At 45.8% G+C, this 20,244-nt stretch overlaps 1 protein-coding gene across 3 annotated transcripts in view; it reads left to right on the forward strand.

Moving 5' to 3' along the window:
* The window catches only part of LOC142501076 (peptidyl-prolyl cis-trans isomerase F, mitochondrial-like), a 163,993-nt gene that overhangs the window by 19,222 nt on the left and 124,527 nt on the right, over nucleotides 1–20,244 (forward strand). Inside the window, exon 1 of one of the 3 annotated variants that reach the window (XM_075610402.1) lies at nucleotides 8,658–8,679. The exons of the other annotated variants lie outside the window; for them this stretch is intronic. The gene's annotated coding sequence lies outside the window, so the exon portion shown is untranslated. Of the gene's footprint in view, nucleotides 1–8,657; nucleotides 8,680–20,244 lie in introns of those variants that run through there. 3 annotated transcript variants of the gene reach the window in all.

The following is a 20,244-nucleotide window of genomic DNA, read 5'->3' on the forward strand; positions in this document are numbered from 1 at the left end:
TTGCCAAAGGCTATAATAAGGATATTATTCTGGACACATTCAAACAGGTAGGTTCAATGGATAGATGTGAAATTTTGGAGAAATCAAAATAAAAGATCAAGAATTGTGATAGAGGGTTGAGCAAAAATTTTGGTTCACCTTTTTTTGTCACACAATATAACTATGCATTTCACAAGATCAAATCGATACTGAACTCCCATTGGAACATCCTGTTGAATGACCCGATTATTGGTTAAAAAAAACTACAAGCTAGAGCACCAGTTGTATTTCAAAAGGCAAAAAACATCAAATCCGTCTTGGCACCAAGTAGATTAAAATATTCAGAGGTTATGCACATGAAGGATATAAATGAAGTTGATGGTAATTTTCTTTGTAGGCGCCCTACATGTATAACATGTAAACATCTAAAGACATCAAACAGTATCTCATCTCATTCCAATGGAACTACACATCTAGTTAAAGGACATATAAATTGTTTATCCAGCTTTGTAGTTTATGCTATTATGTGCCCTTGTGGTATACAATATATTGGGAGGACGGCACGTCTTTTAAGTATACGATTTTTAGAACATCGTAGGAACGTAATACATGGACAACAAACACACAGTTTATCTCGCCACTATCAGTTGAAACATAACAAAGACCCAGCCACATTAGTAGTGATGGGCATAGAAAGTATTAAATCCACTCTATTAAGTGGGGATAGACATAAATGGTTAAATCTAAGAGAATCTAAGAGAAACCTACTGGATTTATGTTCTTAACACACTTAGCCCATTTGGTCTAAATGACTGCATTGATATCAATACTGTAGTAAGATAGGACAATTCTCCCTTGATGATATGATATAGAGGTCTGGGTTGAACATGCTTGACATGTTCCCTCTGTGTCGGTCTCATGGAGTCTTTTTCTCACACATCTGTTTATTAGATAGGTCATTTATTAGAATAGTAATAACATTTATCACTTTATTACCCAAATTAAGATTTATTTTAAGTTTCATACACTTTAATATCACTTTATATAGGAACATAAAATCATTGGGTAGTATACATTGATATACACTAGTATACTTTCTTATTTCACTGTATTCTTTTATTGTACACATATTAGATATTTAAAACATATAAGAATATGTACATTAATATGTACATTTTCACAATTTTGAACACTTAAAATGATTTCCTCCATAACTGACAGCGATATATAGATTTTTTGCTGTATGGTGCATTCTTTTCAGTTTGTGTTATTTGTGATCTCGGATACAAAGTCTCTGTTTGTTTGATGTTTCTTTTCTCTTTTCTTCTCCTTATTTGAAAGATATATCCCCATTAGTATTTCAGATACACATTAAATTACAAAAATTGTTTCAACATACTATGGGTTAAATATATACCCTGGGGTATCTATTATTCATTATTAACATAAATAGCAACATCACAATTTTTTAATACCCTTGTAACACTATCACTCATACATTCTGTTGCATGATCATGGACATTCCTGATTAATATCAAAAATTATCAACAGATTATTTAGAGCTATGTATGAGTGGGTTTCTTCTAATTTGTTGCCCTTTCAAGTACATCTCATAAGTATCTTAATCGTTTATCCTCCTCTAGTAGTCCATTTGGGAGGCTGCTGATCAGTGTTAAGTGGCCAGCATGCATCTCATATCTATGGGAGGATTGAATGATTGGATTGATTATTATAACATATTTATTTTTTGATCCTCCTCTTCCATTTCCCTTTAAATTTTAGATTTATTATTGTGGTTACATTGGTACTTGTGCAATTTTAAAATACACGTGTATATACAATCATGTTGTAGTGATTTATAATGTTAATTGATTCATCTAACACAAGCTCATTTTCACAATCGTTATGAATAGTACTTACTGCTCAAATAACATATAGCCTGATTTTATACTTATGTACTTACTAGCTGAGAGCCCCGGCGTTGCCCGGGATGTTTGTGGTGTGGGGGTGACATTTGGGTGGGGAGTGGTCCACGCGGCCCATGGCGGTGTACGGTGGTAGTGCTGCTGTGGCTGTACTGATGGTGATTGTATCGGTGTGCTGATTTGGGAGGGTTTGTTGCTGATGTAGGGGTGCGGATGTGGGTGTGCCGATGGGGGAGGTGCGAAGGTGCCAATGTGTGGGTGCTGATGGGGGCTGGGAATGGCGGGGAGCTGAGAATGCCAGTGTGCTGGGGGGGCATGGGATACCGGTGTGCTGATGTGGTGGTGCTGGGGATAGTGTGTGTGTGTGTGTGTGTGTGTGTGTGTATACACGTGTGTGTGTATACACGTGTGTGTGTGTGTATACATGTGTGTATACATGTTTGTGTGTGTGTATACATTGTATGTGTGTGTATAAGTGTGTGTGTGTGTGTGTACGTGTACGTGTGTGTACGTGTACGTGTACGTGTGTGTGTATACATGTGTGTGTATACATGTGTGTGTGTATACATGTGTGTGTGTATACATGTGTGTGTGTGTATACATGTATGTGTGTGTGTATACATGTGTGTGTATACATGATGTGTATGTATATGTGTGTGTGTGTGTATATATGTGTGTGTGTGTGTATACGTGTGTGTGTGTGTGTATACGTGTGTGTGTGTATGTCTACATGTGTGTGTGTATGACTCCATGTGTGTGTGTATGACTCCATGTGTGTGAGTATACGTGTACATGTGTGTGTGTACGTGTGTGCGGGCGTGTCTACGTGCGTGCGCGTGTCTACGTGCGTGCGCGTGTCTCCGTGCGTGCGCGTGTCTCTGTGCGTGCGCGTGTCTCCGTGCGTGCGCGTGTCTCCATGCGTGCGCGTGTCTCCGTGCGTGCGCGTGTCTACGTGCGTGCGCGTGTCTACGTGCGTGTCAGCGTGCAAGTGCACGTGCATGTCTACGTGCGTGTGCGTGTCTACGTGCGTGTGCGTGTCTCCGTGCGTGTGCGTGTCTCCGTACGTGTCGCCGTGCGTGTGCGTGTCTCCGTGCGTGTGCGTGTCTACGTGCGTGTACGTGTCTACGTGCGTGTGCGTGTCTACATGCGTGTGCATGTGCGTGTGTGTGTCTACGTGCGTGTGCGTGTGTACGTGCGTGTGCGTGTCTACGTGCGTGTGCGTGTCTACGTGCGCCTGCGTGTATACGTGTGCCTGCGTGTATACGTGTGTCTGCGTGTATACGTGTGTGTGTCTGCGTGTATACGTGTGTGTGTGTGTATACGTGTTTCTACGTGTGTGTGTGTATACGTGTGCCTACGTGTGTGTGTGTGTATACGTGTGCCTACGTGTGTGTGTGTATACGTGTGTGTGTATATATACGTGTGTGTGTATACATGTGTATACGTGTGTCTGTGTGTATATGTGTGTCTGTGTGTATTTGTGTGTCTGCTGTGTGTATACGTGTGTCTGCTGTGTGTATACGTGTGTCTGCTGTGTGTATACGTGTGTCTGCTGTGTGTATACGTGTGTCTGCTGTGTGTATACGTGTGTCTGCTGTGTGTATACGTGTGTCTGCTGTGTGTATACGTGTGTCTGCTGTGTGTATACGTGTGTCTGCTGTGTGTATACGTGTGTCTGCTGTGTGTATACGTGTGTCTGCTGTGTGTATACGTGTGTCTGCTGTGTGTATACGTGTGTCTGCTGTGTGTATACGTGTGTCTGTATAGGTGTGTGTGTGTGTGTACGTGTGTGTGTGTATGTCTACGTGTGTGTGTGTGTGTGTGTGCCTACATGTGTGTGTCTACATCTGTGTGTGTGTGTCTACATGTGTGTGTGTCTACATCTGTGTGTGTGTGTCTACATGTGTGTGTGTCTACATGTGTGTGTCTACATGTGTGTGTGTCTACATGTGTGTGTGTCTTATGTATAGAGATATATATAGTGTGTGTGTGTGTGTGTGTGTGTGTGTGTGTGTGTGTGTGTGTGTGTGTGTGTGTGTGTGTGTGTGTGTGTGTACGGAGGGATCAGGCTGGAGATGAAGGAATGTGTGGGGGGGGGGGAGGTGATTACCTTACAGTCGGCAGCATCTTCCTCGTGCAGGCCGGGAGACGGACCCTGCAGTCATCTGGTACGGAGGGGCAGGGATCGGACGGGAGCCGGACAGAGGGCATGTGGAGGGGGGGGAAGCTGCAGGGAGAGCAGCACGGGGAATGTGGAGGGGGGAGAGCAGCACGGGGCATGTGGAGGGGGGGAGAGCAGCACGGGGCATGTGGAGGGGGGGGAGAGCAGCACGGGGCATGTGGAGGGGGGGAGAGCAGCACGGGGCATGTAGAGGGGGGGAGAGCAGCACGGGGCATGTGGAGGGGGGGAGAGCAGCACGGGGCATGTGGAGGGGGGGAGAGCAGCACGGGGCATGTGGAGGGGGGGAGAGCAGGACGGGGCATGTGGAGGGGGGGAGAGCAGCACGGGGCATGTGGAGGGGGGAGAGCAGCACGGGGCATGTGGAGGGGGGGGAGAGCAGCACGGGGCATGTGGAGGGAGTGAGCAGCACGGGGCATGTGGAGGGGGGGTGAGCAGCACGGGGCATGGCTGGGGGGGGGAAGGGCATGGCTGGGGGGGGGGAGGGCATGGCTGGGGGGGGGGAAGGGCATGGCTGGGGGGGGGGAAGGGCATGGCTGGGGGGGGGGAAAGGCATGGCTGGGGGGGGGTGAAGGGCATGGCTGGGGGGGGGGTGAAGGGCATGGCTGGGGGGGGGGGGTGAAGGGCATGGCTGGGGGGGTGAAGGGCATGGCTGGGGGGGGGTGAAGGGCATGGTTTGGGGGGGTGAAGGGCATGGCTGGGGGGGGGTGAAGGGCATGGCTGGGGGGGGGTGAAGGGCATGGCTGGGGGGGGGGTGAAGGGCATGGCTGGGGGGGGGGTGAAGGGCATGGCTGGGGGGGGGTGAAGGGCATGGCTGGGGGGGGGTGAAGGGCATGGCTGGGGGGGGGTGAAGGGCATGGCTGGGGGGGGTGAAGGGCATGGCTGGGGGGGGGGTGAAGGGCATGGCTGGGGCGGGGGGTGAAGGGCATGGCTGGGGGGGGGGGGTGAAGGGCATGGCTGGGGGGGGTGAAGGGCATGGCTGGGGGGGTGGTAAAGGGCATGGCTGGGGGGGGGTGAAGGGCATGGCTGGGGGGGGGTGAAGGGCATGGCTGGGGGGGGGTGAAGGGCATGGCTTGGGGGGGGGTGAAGGGCATGGCTGGGGGGGGTGAAGGGCATGGCTGGGGGTGGGGGTGAAGGGCATGGCTGGGGGGGGGTGAAGGGCATGGCTGGGGGGGGTGAAGGGCATGGCTGGGGGGGGGGTGAAGGGCATGGCTGGGGGGGGGGGTGAAGGGCATGGCTGGGGGGGGGGTGAAGGGCATGGCTGGGGGGGGGTGAAGGGCATGGCTGGGGGGGGGTGAAGGGCATGGCTGGGGGGGGGTGAAGGGCATGGCTGGGGGGGGGGTGAAGGGCATGGCCGGGGGGGGGGTGAAGGGCATGGCCGGGGGGGGGTGAAGGGCATGGCCAGGGGGGGGGGGGTGAAGGGCATGGCCAGGGGGGGGGGTGAAGGGCATGGCCGGGGGGGGGGGGGTGAAGGGCATGGCCGGGGGGGGGGGGGTGAAGGGCATGGCCGGGGGGGGGGGGGGTGAAGGGCATGGCCGGGGGGGGGGTGAAGGGCATGGGTGGGGGGTGGGGGATGAAGGGCATGGCCAGGGGGGGGGGTGAAGGGCATGGCCAGGAGGGGGGTGAAGGGCATGGCCAGGGGGGGGTGAAGGGCATGGCCAGGGGGGGGTGTGAAGGGCCTGGCCAGGGGGGGGGGTGAAGGGCCTGGCCGGGGAGGGGGGGTGAAGGGCCAGGTCAGGTGAAGGGCCAGGCCGGGGGGGTGAAGCGCTGGGCCGGGTGAAGCGCCGGGCCGGGGGGGGGGGTGAAGGACCGGGCCGGGTGAAGGGCCAGGGTGAAAGATCCCTTCCCCTGTGGTTACTTACCTCACACCGGGCCGCGCTCCTCCTCGGGTTCCTCGGCGGTCTCCGTTTCCCCCGGCGAGGCGGAGCTGAGACGCTCAGGTGAGGGGGGGGTGTGGGCCGCGGCCCGTGCAGCTCCCGACAGAGACAGCTAGGCCTGAGAGAGCCGGAGCAGCGCGCGCGGGGATGGGGAGCTGGGGGCGCGGCCTCTAGGCCTGAAGGTGAGAGCGTGCTCTGCGGGAGGGGGGGGGAGGGGGGCACCGGGAGAGAGGGGTAGCACCGGGAGAGAGGGTGATGTTGAGGTCCCGCGGAGTGGTGATAGGGGGGGGTTCCGTTGTTGCGGGCCAGCCGCCGGGAAGGGCAGGGGGGGGGGTCAAGGTCGGGCAGCCATTAAGGAGGGTGGAGTGTGTGTGTGTGTGTTGAGGAGGGTGGAGTGTGTGTGTGTTGAGGAGGGTGGAGTGTGTGTGTGTGTGTTGAGGAGGGTGGAGTGTGTGTGTGTTGAGGAGGGTGGAGTGTGTGTGTGTTGAGGAGGGTGGGGGTGTGTGTGTGTGTGTGTGTGTGTGCGTTGAGGAGTGTGTGTGTGTGTGTGTGTGTGTGCGCGTTGAGGAGTGTGTGTGTGTGCGCATTGAGGAGTGTGTGTGTGTGTGTCCGCCCCTTTGGCCCGTCACTCCGCCTCAGGCCAATGAGAAGTGTGCGGGGGCGGCCCAAGGGACCAATGAGATTTCCCCTAGGGACACCGGACATCCAGGCAGGCAGGCAGGCAGGCAGGCAGGCAGGCATGCAGGCAGGCAGGCATACAGTGCTTTCACTAATATAGTATAAGATTATAGGTGCAAACAAAATATACACACGTATACATGAATTTATATACATGTCTTCTTTTGTGGTCATAAATATGTATATTTCAAATGTTTTAAATGATTTGATTCTATTTGATAATGTTATTGTTGTATGGGTCTATTGGGACATACAGCCACTAATTAACTGATTGTATTTATCTATGCAAATATTTAACTAGCCATGACCTCTACTGATTGGTGGATTTAAATATAAATACCTATGACGTATATCCGTCATTTATCCCCTGATGAAATCACCCAAGTGTGAAGAAACGCGTAGGGATACTAGTTTTTACTAGTGATAGTTATTGCACCAGACCTGTTCTATATCTGGGACTTTCACTCAGACTTTGGGACTCTGCGACGCTGCCTTGCGCTGACGCGCTGTTTGTTGGGACTTTGGGATGCCACCTCATGGTGATACATCAGTGATTTGGTCCCCTTGGTCCTACCTTCTCCCTTCCTCCTATCCAGAACCACTGTTCACCACAGCTTGTTTCCGGCTGAGAACAGGAGTAGCTGCACATCCCCTTAGTTCCTGCTGGACGGTAGCTCAGAGGTGCCATACAACTTGTGGGAGCAGGACGTGTGAGCGGAGCAGAAGTTTCCAGCGTCTGGCGAATGAGTATTACTCATTACATGCTTTAATACTTTTTATGTTTGTGAGTGCACATTTGTTGGAGTTTTATGGAACATTAAATTTTGTATCTTAATATAATACACTAGGATCGGGCGCTTTCTTCTCTTTTTGTCTTCTAGATCCATAATACTGGTATATTAGGTTCCTTTATTACCGTATATATATTTTTTATATTAATTTTTTCCTATATATATTTTTTATACATTGATTATACAGTTAGTTGGTAATACATTGCAGACAGATACTTAAAGCGCAGTCTTTTTTGTATATTTATATATATATGAAAATCTTGGTTGTGAGTGTCTGTAGACCAGACCTGCACAACTTGTACAGTGAGAAGGGCCTCATATATCTACCCCAGCACCCTTCATCATCATCATCATCATCATCCTCCTCCTCATATATCTACCACAGCACCCTTCATCATCATCATCCTCATAGCTCCCCCAAAAACCCTCATCATCATCCTTTGCGAGACTCCCCATCGATCTCTCATACCCCCATCTCTCCCCCTCACCCATACACATAATACCCCCCTGCACACCACACACATCACTCTCCCCCTGCATCTCACATCTCTCTCCCCCTGCACCTCACATCTCTCTCCCCCCTGCACCTCACATCTCTCTCCCCCCCTGCGCCTCACATCTCTCTCCGCCCCTGCACCTTACATCTCTCTCCCCCCCTGCACCTCACATCTCTCTCCCCCCTGCACCTCACATCTCTCTCCCCCCCTGCACCTCACATCTCTCTCCCCCCCTGCACCTCACATCTCTCTCCCCCCCTGCACCTCACATCTCTCTCCCCCCCTGCACCTCACATCTCTCTCCACCCCTGCACCTCACATCTCTCCCCCCAACCCATTTCCGGAAGTTCCGGGTTGCGCTACACTGCTAGAGCGGGAGAGGGGGGGGGGGGAGCACGCTGTCACACACTGCTGGAGCGTGCTCCTTCCCTACCAGGGAAGGGGGGGGGGGTGAAGCGGGGGTGTGAAGTGGGGGGGGGGGGTGAAGTTTGGGGGGGGGGGTGAAGTGGTTTTGGGGTGAAGTTTGGGGGGGGTGAAGTGGGGGGGTGGAGGGAGCCATCGCGGGCCGCACAGGGTGTCCCGGCGTGCCGCATGTGCAGGCCTGCTACAGACCATTTGATGTCCGTCGGTAGCTCTCATTGGCCGGTGTCTGGCCCCCCACCCGGAGGGCCCGGCCCCCCACGGCTCTAATTGTCCGGTGTGCTCTAACCCAGGGGTCCCCAACCCCCGGCCACACTGCTGCTGCTGCCTGAGGTGAGGAAATGCTCCCTGGTGGTGGTGGTGGAGCCAGCTGTTGCTGCTGCTGGTGGGGGGGGCGGATTAACTGAGCTTCCGTTTTTGACCCCCCCCCAGCTCCGTCTTTGACCCCCCCCCAGCTTCGTTTTTGACCCCCCCAGCTCTGTTTTGACCCCCCCCAGCTTCGTTTTTGACCTCCCCCTCCCAGCTCTGTTTTTGACCCCCCCAGCTCAGTTTTTGACCCCCTCAGCTCCGTTTTTGATCCCCCTAGCTCCGTTTTTGACACCCCCAGCTCCGTTTTTGACCCCCCAGCTCCGTTTTGACCTCCCCAGCTGGTTTTTGACCCCCCCAGCTCCGTTTTTGACCCCCGCAGCTCCGTTTTTGACCCACAGCTCCGTTTTTGACCCCCTAGCTCCGTTTTTGACCCACCCCCCAAGCTCCGTTTTTGACCCCCTCAGCTCCGTTTTTGACACCCCCCCTAGCTCCGTTTTTGACACCCCCAGCTCCGTTTTTGACCCCCCAGCTCCGTTTTTGACCCCCCCAGCTCCGTTTTTGACCCCCCCAGCTCCGTTTTTGACCCCCCCAGCTCCGTTTTAGACCCCCCCATCTCCGTTTTTGACCCCCCAGCTCCGTTTTTGACCAGCTCCGTTTTTGACCCCCTAGCTCCGTTTTTGACCCACCCCCCAGCTCCGTTTTTGACCCCCCCAGCTTCGTTTTTGACCCCCCCAGCTCGGTTTTGGCACCCGCCCCCTCCGACACACACAGTGACAGACACATTGACACACACAGTGACAGACACACTGGCACACACAGTGACAGGCAGTGACACCCCCCCGCCCCTGCCTTCCCCCCCTCGCCCCTGCCTTCCCCCCCCCCCCCTCGCCCCTGCCTTCGCCCCCCTCGCCCCTGCCTGCCACCCCCTCGCCCCTGCCTTCCACCCCTTGGCCCCGCCTTCCCCCCTGCCTTTCCACCCCCCTCGGCCCCGCCTTCCCCCCTGCCTTTCCGCCCATGCCTTCACCCCCCCCCCCGCCCCTGCCTTCTCCCCCCCCGCCCCTGCCTTCTCCCACCCCCGCCCCTGCCTTCTCCCCCCTCTGCTTTCTCCCATCCCGCCCCTGCCTTCTCCCACCCCCGCCCCTGCCTTTCACCCGCCCTCCCGCCTCTGCCTTTCACTCATTCAAAGACACAAAAATCACCAGGCGCTCCTGCGAGTGTTTCAGATAGGAGGAGATAATGCAGTATAGTAAATGCACAATATAGAATGAAATGATATACAACCAGTGCCAGTTTGCAGCTCGACCTTCAGTGGATCTTCCTTATAGATCCTTATATAGTGGCAATGTCCAGACGTCAGGGAGCGCAGACACCAGGATGAACATATGAGGAGAAAAAACAATAACACAAATGATAGTGCAATCCTGTAGGGTAAAAAAATATTCTAACTGGGATTGGGGACATGCACAGTGGATAGAAACAAAATATAGACAGATAGCCACTGCTATAGTCCTATGGGGTAAGAGGCTGGAATATGATCAGGTATACACAGGACACAGTGGTTGAAATCAAGAATGGCCACACAAATGTAGAAAATGATAAAAAAAAAAAGGGTTTAGTAAAATGACATCAGGAGGCACACGGATGCAGTGGGAACTTACAATCAAGCCCCAGAAATCAGGCAATGGAAATAGAGCTTAGTCTGTGTCCGTTCTGGGAGAGATAACCTGTATGCGTAGTAACTGCTGCAGGTGAGTCAGGCTGCGCCGGCGCTTCCTCCACTGTCAGCCTCCGCAGGACTTCCGGGTTAGATTCTCTCCACCAGTATTCGGCACCACGTGACTGCTTCACACTGCGGGCAAAGCAAGCTGCTATAAAACAGGAACCAGAGACTCAACGCAAGTAGACTTCTGCGTTTCGCTAACAGCTTCCTCAGGCGTCTGTGGTCTCAGGAGTCTGTTAGTGGCTGGCCTGCTTGATATATAGAGGCACAGCCAATCGGGAGTCAAGTGTGATGTCATCCTTCCAATCATCTGCCTGCATCATTTCCACCAATGGTGGTATGGATTGTTCGATTCTGCACCTATCATCCTTCAGAGGGGCGGGACTAATGTCCGTGGGCAACATAAACACTAACAACAATTTTAATGGGTGAAAAAACAGATATGTGTTCCCTTAAATTCTGGGGAACAGGCAGCAATAAAAAGCATTAAAAACCTTTAAAGAACTGTCAGGACTCAAAGACATTTAAAGGGTTAATTCCAACAGCATAGGCTTAAGTGCCAACTTGAAGGGGAAGTTTAAAACCTATCATGCTCCAAAGGTCAGAGCTTACATACGTCATAATTATGCATACATAATAATAATTTTAATAAAACACATAATAGAAGATCACTCAAAAGAGAGTAATAAGGAACACACTGCATGAAAAAATGGTCATTAAAAGGCTAGAGGAGTTAAAGGCCAGCAACATTTAAAAGTTAACTAGGGGAAAAAAAGGGGGGTGGCAGTATGGACAAGGGGCGTGGTGACATAATATCATATATAACTATATATAGTGGACATAATTCAACAAATGAAATAGCCAGAAAATGACATTATATAAAAACATTTCATAAAAAACATGTTCCTATAAAAAAGCAGCAATATCAATATCGATATTGAGACTATCAGGTTCTAAAGTTTTTAATTTGAAGATCCAATAGCTCTCACGCTGAATTAATCTCTTATCCCTATCCCCTCCTCTCCAATGGGGGTCCACACATTCGATAGCTCTATATGTGAGACCTGCAGGATTACCATTGTGTGCTTGCAAGAAATGTTTGGGCACGCTACAGTATGTGTTAGTAACTTCCTTTTAATATTTCCTACATGTTCTAGGATGCGTGTCCTAAGTGGTCTTATTGTCTTACCTACATATTGGAGGCCACAAGGGCACTCCAATAAGTATACAGCGAAATTGGTCCTACAATTAGCAAATTGTTTCATTCTGAAGACCTCACCAGTTATGTTGGATTTGAAATCTAATTTGCTCCTTGAAGCAAACGAGCAAGCCTTACAATTAATACATTTAAAAAATCCTTTTGGTTTTGTTAACCACCCCTCTTGTTTTTCTGTTTTAAAGGCGCTTGGTGCTAGTTGGTTTTTTAAATTGGGAGCTCTTTTGAAAATTATCCTAGGTCTCTCTTCTAATGTACTGCCTAACACTGGGTCATCTTTTAGAATATGCCAATATTTGTTGATGATTCCTTTAATTTCTGCAGCCTTCCTATTATAAGGTGTAATAAAAGCTGTTTGGAAACTTGTCTCATTCTGTTGTCTTAATTTTGGTTGCAGAAGAGAGGCACGTTCAATTTAATTGGTTTTTCGCATTGCTTCCTTTACAGTTGATGTATTGTACTTTCTATCAAAAAAACTTTTTTGTATGATACTCGATTGACTCTGAAAATCTGCTTCCTTGCTGCAGTTACGCTTAATGCGTTTCAACTGTCCAAAAGGTATATTTCGTAACCAGCCTGGATGGTGACAGCTGGATTGTAGGACATAATTGTTGGAATCAACAGGTTTAAAAAAAGTTTTGGTATTCAGTTGGTCATTCTCAATAAAAATCAATAGATATAAGAACTCGACTTGGACTGGGCTGTACTTGCTAGTAAAGCGAAGATTAAAGGGGTTTACATCTAAGTATTTTAAAAAGCAATTCAAGGATGTCTCATCCCCTCGCCAAATGAAAAAAATGTCATCGATATATCTATGCCAGAGGACCAGGTTCGCGCCAAATGGGTTCTGGGACCAAATGTAATCTAGTTCCCAGACACCCATAAACAAGTTTGCGTAGCTTGGGGCAAACCTGGTCCCCATGGCAGTCCCACATTTTTGAACATAGAACTCATCTTTAAAAGCGAAATAGTTGTGTTCTAGAATAAAAATTATACTGTCCACTATAAAATCAACTTGGTCTGGCAATAATTCTTGGTCCCCCATTAGGGTTCTCCGTATGGCACCTACACCTTGATTATGATTTATTGAAGTACAGTATATAGTGATGTGACATCTGTAGTCACTTAGAAACAACCTTTTTCCCATTTTGTTTTATTAAAGATTTCTAAGACCTGCATGGTGTCTCTTAAATAAGATCGGATCTTCATGACGTATTTTATTAAAAAGACATCAATATATTCTGACAGGTTCTCTGTTATATACCCAATCCCGGAAATTATAGGTCTCCCGGGTGGTTCCTGTAAATTTTTATGAATCTTCGGGAGAAAATAAAACACCGGTATTATTGGTTTTGTAACACTCAGATATAAAAATTCCTTTTCATTCAAAATTTCTTTTTGTTTTCCCTTTAATAGATATGCTGCTAGGGCTTCTAGAAACTTTTTTTTAGGGTCTCTTGTGAGTTTCTCATAGGTTGTTGTATCACTTAAAATCCTTGTGGTCTCTTTAATGTAATAACTTTTGTCCATTATGACCACACCTCCCCCCTTGTCGGCTTGCTTTATGATGATCCTATCATCTTCCATTAGTTGTTTGAACGCTGTACGTTCTGCAGGGCTTAAATTGTTCCGAAAAGGCTTATCATCTTTCAATTTACCAAAACTTTTTAAAACTAAATAGTAGAATGTATCTAAATACGGGCCTTTACTAAAACTGGGGTAAAATGTTGATTTCCTCTTTAGAGAAGTGTGTTTAAAATGAGGACTTATCTCACTTTCATTTCCTACATTAAAAGGTTGATTGGTCAAATCTTTCTCATTAGGTAGCAGGGTACTATTTTTTAACAGAAAAAATCTTTTCAATGCCAATTTCCGCAAATACTTATTAGCATCTAAAAATAGCTCGAAGCTATTGGGTCCTATAGTTGGAGCGAAATTGAGCCCCTTTTTTAAAATGGAATATTGTGCTGGGGTTAAAACTACGGTGCTCAGATTAAAAATACTGCTCAGTGGTTCGTTGGTTTCGACCTTTTTACCCCTTCTTCCTCTCTTTCCCCTAGGCTTCTTTTCCTTTGGGGTTTTGGTGTCTTGTGTTCCCAACTATGATTCTCCAGTGCTGTGAACCTGTTCGGGTCTTCCCATCTGCTGTGATGGGGGACACTGTCTAAAAAATGGGAGCTCGTGGTCTTACTGCTGTTATTCTTCTGCTGCTCTTTCCTGGGACTGTGGATAAACCTACTTGATTTGCACCATGGTCTCCCTTCATCTCTCCTATCTAGTTCTTTAGTTTTTTCGTCTCTGCCTAGTTTATCTCTAGATCTATCTCTTCTAGTTGGTGGGCTTCTCAAATCTTCTCTATGTGTTTCAGGTGATTTCCTTGGAGGACTTCTATCTCGTATATAGCTATTTTTACGGGATAATTCTGGTGATTTCTTTCTATATCCCTCTCTATTTGATAAGCTATTGGTCTGTTGTTTGTTGGTGGTGGATTGAAGTTCCCCCTGAGACGTTCTACGTCTATTAGGGGAATCTTATTTATTAATTGGCTTTGAATAAGCTGCTCCCCCTTTGGCTTGAGGGTGGAAAGGTCTATAATGGTTACTGGGATCTCTTTTATTAAAGAAATTCTTATTGTCAGCCATCTTAAGTTTTTTTCCAACTTCTATAAGTACCACTAATATAATCTTCTTCATCCCTATCAAATTTGATTGATTTGCCTTCTATGATGTTAATTTCTAATTTATCAATCACTTCTTGTACTTCCTTATCTTTTTTCTTAAATTCTTCTGTTTGTTCTAGACACTCTATTGTACTTTGGATTTTACCAATTTCTATGTCTATAGCTCCTAGAGATTTTTTATGGTGAGCCGTTATGAGGCGCATCAACTCAAAGGAAGCCTCATAACGGCTCACCATAAAAAATCTCTAGGAGCTATAGACATAGAAATTGGTAAAATCCAAAGTACAATAGAGTGTCTAGAACAAACAGAAGAATTTAAGAAAAAAGATAAGGAAGTACAAGAAGTGATTGATAAATTAGAAATTAACATCATAGAAGGCAAATCAATCAAATTTGATAGGAATGAAGAAGATTATATTAGTGGTACTTATAGAAGTTGGAAAAAACTTAAGATGGCCGACAATAAGAATTTCTTTAATAAAAGAGATCCCAGTAACCATTATAGACCTTTCCACCCTCAAGCCAAAGGGGGAGCAGCTTATTCAAAGCCAACTAATAAATCAGATTCCCCTAATAGACGTAGAATGTCTCAGGGGGAACTTCAATCCACCACCAACAAACAAGAGACCAATAGCTTATCAAACAGAGAGGGATATAGAAAGAAATCACCAGAATTATCCCGTAAAAATAGCTATATACGAGATAGAAGTCCTCCAAGGAAATCACCTGAAACACATAGAGAAGATTTGAGAAGCCCACCAACTAGAAGAGATAGATCTAGAGATAAACTAGGCAGAGACGAAAAAACTAAAGAACTAGATAGGAGAGATGAAGGGAGACCATGGAGCAAATCAAGTAGGTTTATCCACAGTCCCAGGAAAGAGCAGCAGAAGAATAACAGCAGTAAGACCACAAGCTCCCATTTTTTAGACAGTGTCCCCCATCACAGCAGATGGGAAGACCCGAACAGGTTCACAGCACTGGAGAATCATAGTTGGGAACACAAGACACCAAAACCCCAAAGGAAAAGAAGCCTAGGGGAAAGAGAGGAAGAAGGAGTAAAAAGGTCGAAACCAACGATCCACTGAGCAGTATTTTTAATCTGAGCACCGTAGTTTTAACCCCAGCACAATATTCCATTTTAAAAAAAGGGCTCAATTTCACTCCAACTATAGGACCCAATAGCTTCGAGCTATTTTTAGATGCTAATAAGTATTTGCGGAAACTGGCATTGAAAAGATTTTTTCTGTTAAAAAATAGTACCCTGCTACCTAATGAGAAAGATTTGACCAATCAACCTTTTAATGTAGGAAATGAAAGTGAGATAAGTCCTCATTTTAAACACACTTCTCTAAAGAGGAAATCAACATTTTACCCCAGTTTTAGTAAAGGCCCTTATTTAGATACATTCTACCATTTAGTTTTAAAAAGTTTTAATAAATTGAAAGATGATAAGCCTTTTCGGAACAATTTAAACCCTGCAGAACGTACAGCGTTCAAACAACTAATGGAAGATGATAGGATCATCATAAAGCAAGCTGACAAGGGGGGAGGTGTGGTCATAATGGACAAAAGTTATTACATTAAAGAGGCCACAAGGATTTTAAGTGATACAACAACCTATGAGCAACTCACAAGAGACCCTAAAAAAAAGTTTCTAGAAGCCCTAGCAGCACATCTATTAAAGGGGAAACAAAAAGAAATTTTGAATGAAAGGGAATTTTTATATCTGAGTGTTACAAAACCAATAATACCGGTTTTTTATTTTCTCCCGAAGATTCATAAAAATTTACAGGAACCACCCGGGAGACCTATAATTTCCGGGATTGGGTCTATAACAGAGAACCTGAGAAGGTAAAGGATTCGTGGTCCATCCGCTCCAGGAAAAAAAGGTAAGAACTCACCAGCAAGAGAGGTTAAAAACTATTTTATTGGGCTACATAAAAACAAAAAATAGACAGTAACAAACTCTCCCACGCGTTTCACGCCCACTATGGCGCTTTCTCCTTGAGAAAGCGCCATAGTGGGCGTGAAACGCGTGGGAGAGTTTGTTACTGTCTATTTTTTGTTTTTATGTAGCCCAATAAAATAGTTTTTAACCTCTCTTGCTGGTGAGTTCTTACCTTTTTTTCCTGGAGCGGATGGACCACGAATCCTTTACCTTCTCAGTCATTGCTGCGAGGATCAGCGTTCACCACCGGAAGCGGATTTTTTATGGTGAGCCGTTATGAGGCGCATCAACTCAAAGGAACATTCATCCAAGGTGATTAGAACGACTACTAATCAAAGAGACCCGTAAATGGTGGGACCTAATCTTTCTGGAAAAGTACTTAGATGAAGGAAGGATCCAGAGGGGTTTGAGATTATTTAAGAACCCCACTTTTGATTTTGAGGATGAGAAATTTGATAAAGTCTGAAAACCTTGGATGAATGTTCCTTTGAGTTGATGCGCCTCATAACGGCTCACCATAAAAAATCTCTAGGAGCTATAGACATAGAAATTGGTAAAATCCAAAGTACAATAGAGTGTCTAGAACAAACAGAAGAATTTAAGAAAAAAGATAAGGAAGTACAAGAAGTGATTGATAAATTAGAAATTAACATCATAGAAGGCAAATCAATCAAATTTGATAGGGACGAAGAAGATTATATTAGTGGTACTTATAGAAGTTGGAAAAAACTTAAGATGGCTGACAATAAGAATTTCTTTAATAAAAGAGATCCCAGTAACCATTATAGACCTTTCCAACCCTCAAGCCAAAGGGGGAGCAGCTTATTCAAAGCCAACTAATAAATCAGATTCCCCTAATAGACGTAGAATGTCTCAGGGGGAACTTCAATCCACCACCAACAAACAAGAGACCAATAGCTTATCAAACAGAGAGGGATATAGAAAGAAATCATCAGAATTATCCCGTAAAAATAGCTATATACGAGATAGAAGTCCTCCAAGGAAATCACCTGAAACACATAGAGAAGATTTGAGAAGCCCACCAACTAGAAGAGATAGATCTAGAGATAAACTAGGCAGAGACGAAAAAACTAAAGAACTAGATAGGAGAGATGAAGGGAGACCATGGTGCAAATCAAGTAGGTTTATCCACAGTCCCAGGAAAGAGCAGCAGAAGAATAACAGCAGAAAGACCACGAGCTCCCATTTTTTAGACAGTGTCCCCCATCACAGCTGATGGGAAAACCCGAACAGGTTCCCAGCACTGGAGAATCATAGTTGGGAACACAAGACACCAAAACCCCAAAGGAAAAGAAGCCTAGGGGAAAGAGAGGAAGAAGGGGTAAAAAGGTCGAAACCAACGAACCACTGAGCAGTATTTTTAATCTGAGCACCGTAGTTTTAACCCCAGCACAAAATTCCATTTTAAAAAAAGGGCTCAATTTCACTCCAACTATAGGACCCAATAGCTTCGAGCTATTTTTAGATGCTAATAAGTATTTGCGGAAACTGGCATTGAAAAGATTTTTTCTGTTAAAAAATAGTACCCTGCTACCTAATGAGAAAGATTTGACCAATCAACCTTTTAATGTAGGAAATGAAAGTGAGATAAGTCCTCATTTTAAACACACTTCTCTAAAGAGGAAATCAACATTTTACCCCAGTTTTAGTAAAGGCCCGTATTTAGATACATTCTACTATTTCGTTTTAAAAAGTTTTGGTAAATTGAAAGATGATAAGCCTTTTCGGAACAATTTAAGCCCTGCAGAACGTACAGCGTTCAAACAACTAATGGAAGATGATAGGATCATCATAAAGCAAGCCGACAAGGGGGGAGGTGTGGTCATAATGGACAAAAGTTATTACATTAAAGAGACCACAAGGATTTTAAGTGATACAACAACCTATGAGCAACTCACAAGAGACCCTACAAAAAAGTTTCTAGAAGCCCTAGCAGCACATCTATTAAAGGGGAAACAAAAAGAAATTTTGAATGAAAAGGAATTTTTATATCTGAGTGTTACAAAACCAATAATACCGGTGTTTTATTTTCTCCCGAAGATTCATAAAAATGTACAGGAACCACCCGGGAGACCTATAATTTCCGGGATTGGGTCTATAACAGAGAACCTGTCAGAATATATTGATGTCTTTTTAATAAAATACGTCACGAAGATCCGATCTTATTTAAGAGACACCATGCAGGTCTTAGAAATCCTTAATAAAACAAAATGGGAAAAAGGTTGTTTTTTAGTGACTACAGATGTCACATCACTATATACTTCAATAAATCATAATCAAGGTGTAGGTGCCATACGGAGAACCCTAATGGGGGACCAAGAATTATTGCCAGACCAAGTTGATTTTATAGTGGACAGTATAATTTTTATTCTAGAACACAACTATTTCGCTTTTAAAGATGAGTTCTATGTTCAAAAATGTGGGACTGCCATGGGGACCAGGTTCGCCGCAAGCTACGCAAACTTGTTTATGGGTGTCTGGGAACTAGATTACATTTGGTCCCAAAACCCATTTGGCGCGAACCTGGTCCTCTGGCATAGATATATCGATGACATTTTTTTCATTTGGCGAGGGGATGAGACATCCTTGAATTGCTTTTTAAAATACTTAGATGTAAACCCCTTTAATCTTCGCTTTACTAGCAAGTACAGCCCAGTCCAAGTCGAGTTCTTAGATCTATTGATTTTTATTGAGAATGACCAACTGAATACCAAAACTTTTTTTAAACCTGTTGATTCCAACAATTATGTCCTACAATCCAGCTGTCACCATCCAGGCTGGTTACGAAATATACCTTTTGGACAGTTGAAACGCATTAAGCGTAACTGCAGCAAGGAAGCAGATTTTCAGAGTCAATCGAGTATCATACAAAAAAAGTTTTTAGATAGAAAGTACAATACATCAACTGTAAAGGAAGCAATGCGAAAAACCAATTAAATTGAACGTGCCTCTCTTCTGCAACCAAAATTAAGACAACAGAATGAGACAAGTTTCCAAACAGCTTTTATTACACCTTATAATAGGAAGGCTGCAGAAATTAAAGGAATCATCAACAAATATTGGCATATTCTAAAAGATGACCCAGTGTTAGGCAGTACATTAGAAGAGAGACCTAGGATAATTTTCAAAAGAGCTCCCAATTTAAAAAAACAACTAGCACCAAGCGCCTTTAAAACAGAAAAACAAGAGGGGTGGTTAACAAAACCAAAAGGATTTTTTAAATGTATTAATTGTAAGGCTTGCTCGTTTGCTTCAAGGAGCAAATTAGATTTCAAATCCAACATAACTGGTGAGGTCTTCAGAATGAAACAATTTGCTAATTGTAGGACCAATTTCGCTGTATACTTATTGGAGTGCCCTTGTGGCCTCCAATATGTAGGTAAGACAATAAGACCACTTAGGACACGCATCCTAGAACATGTAGGAAATATTAAAAGGAAGTTACTAACACATAGCGTGCCCAAACATTTCTTGCAAGCACACAATGGTAATCCTGCAGGTCTCACATATAGAGCTATCGAATGTGTGGACCCCCATTGGAGAGGAGGGGATAGGGATAAGAGATTAATTCAGCGTGAGAGCTATTGGATCTTCAAATTAAAAACTTTAGAACCTGATGGTCTCAACATCGATATTGATATTGCTGCTTTTTTATAGGAACATGTTTTTTATGAAATGTTTTTATATAATGTCATTTTCTGGCTATTTCATTTGTTGAATTATGTCCATTATATATAGTTATATATGATATTATGTCACCACGCCCCTTGTCCATACTGCCACCCCCCTTTTTTTCCCCTAGTTTAACTTTTTTTCCCCTAGTTTAACTTTTTTTCCCCTAGTTTAACTTTTAACTGTTGCTGGCCTTTAACTGCTCTAGCCTTTTAATGACCATTTTTTCATGCAGTGTGTTCCTTATTACTCTCTTTTGAGTGATCTTGTGTAACGGGTATTCCCCCCCCAATCGCAGATCTGATGTGGGTGCAAGGAACATACGGTGT

Source organism: Ascaphus truei, chromosome 8 (assembly GCF_040206685.1).
Source record: "Ascaphus truei isolate aAscTru1 chromosome 8, aAscTru1.hap1, whole genome shotgun sequence".
NCBI lineage: Eukaryota > Metazoa > Chordata > Amphibia > Anura > Ascaphidae > Ascaphus > Ascaphus truei.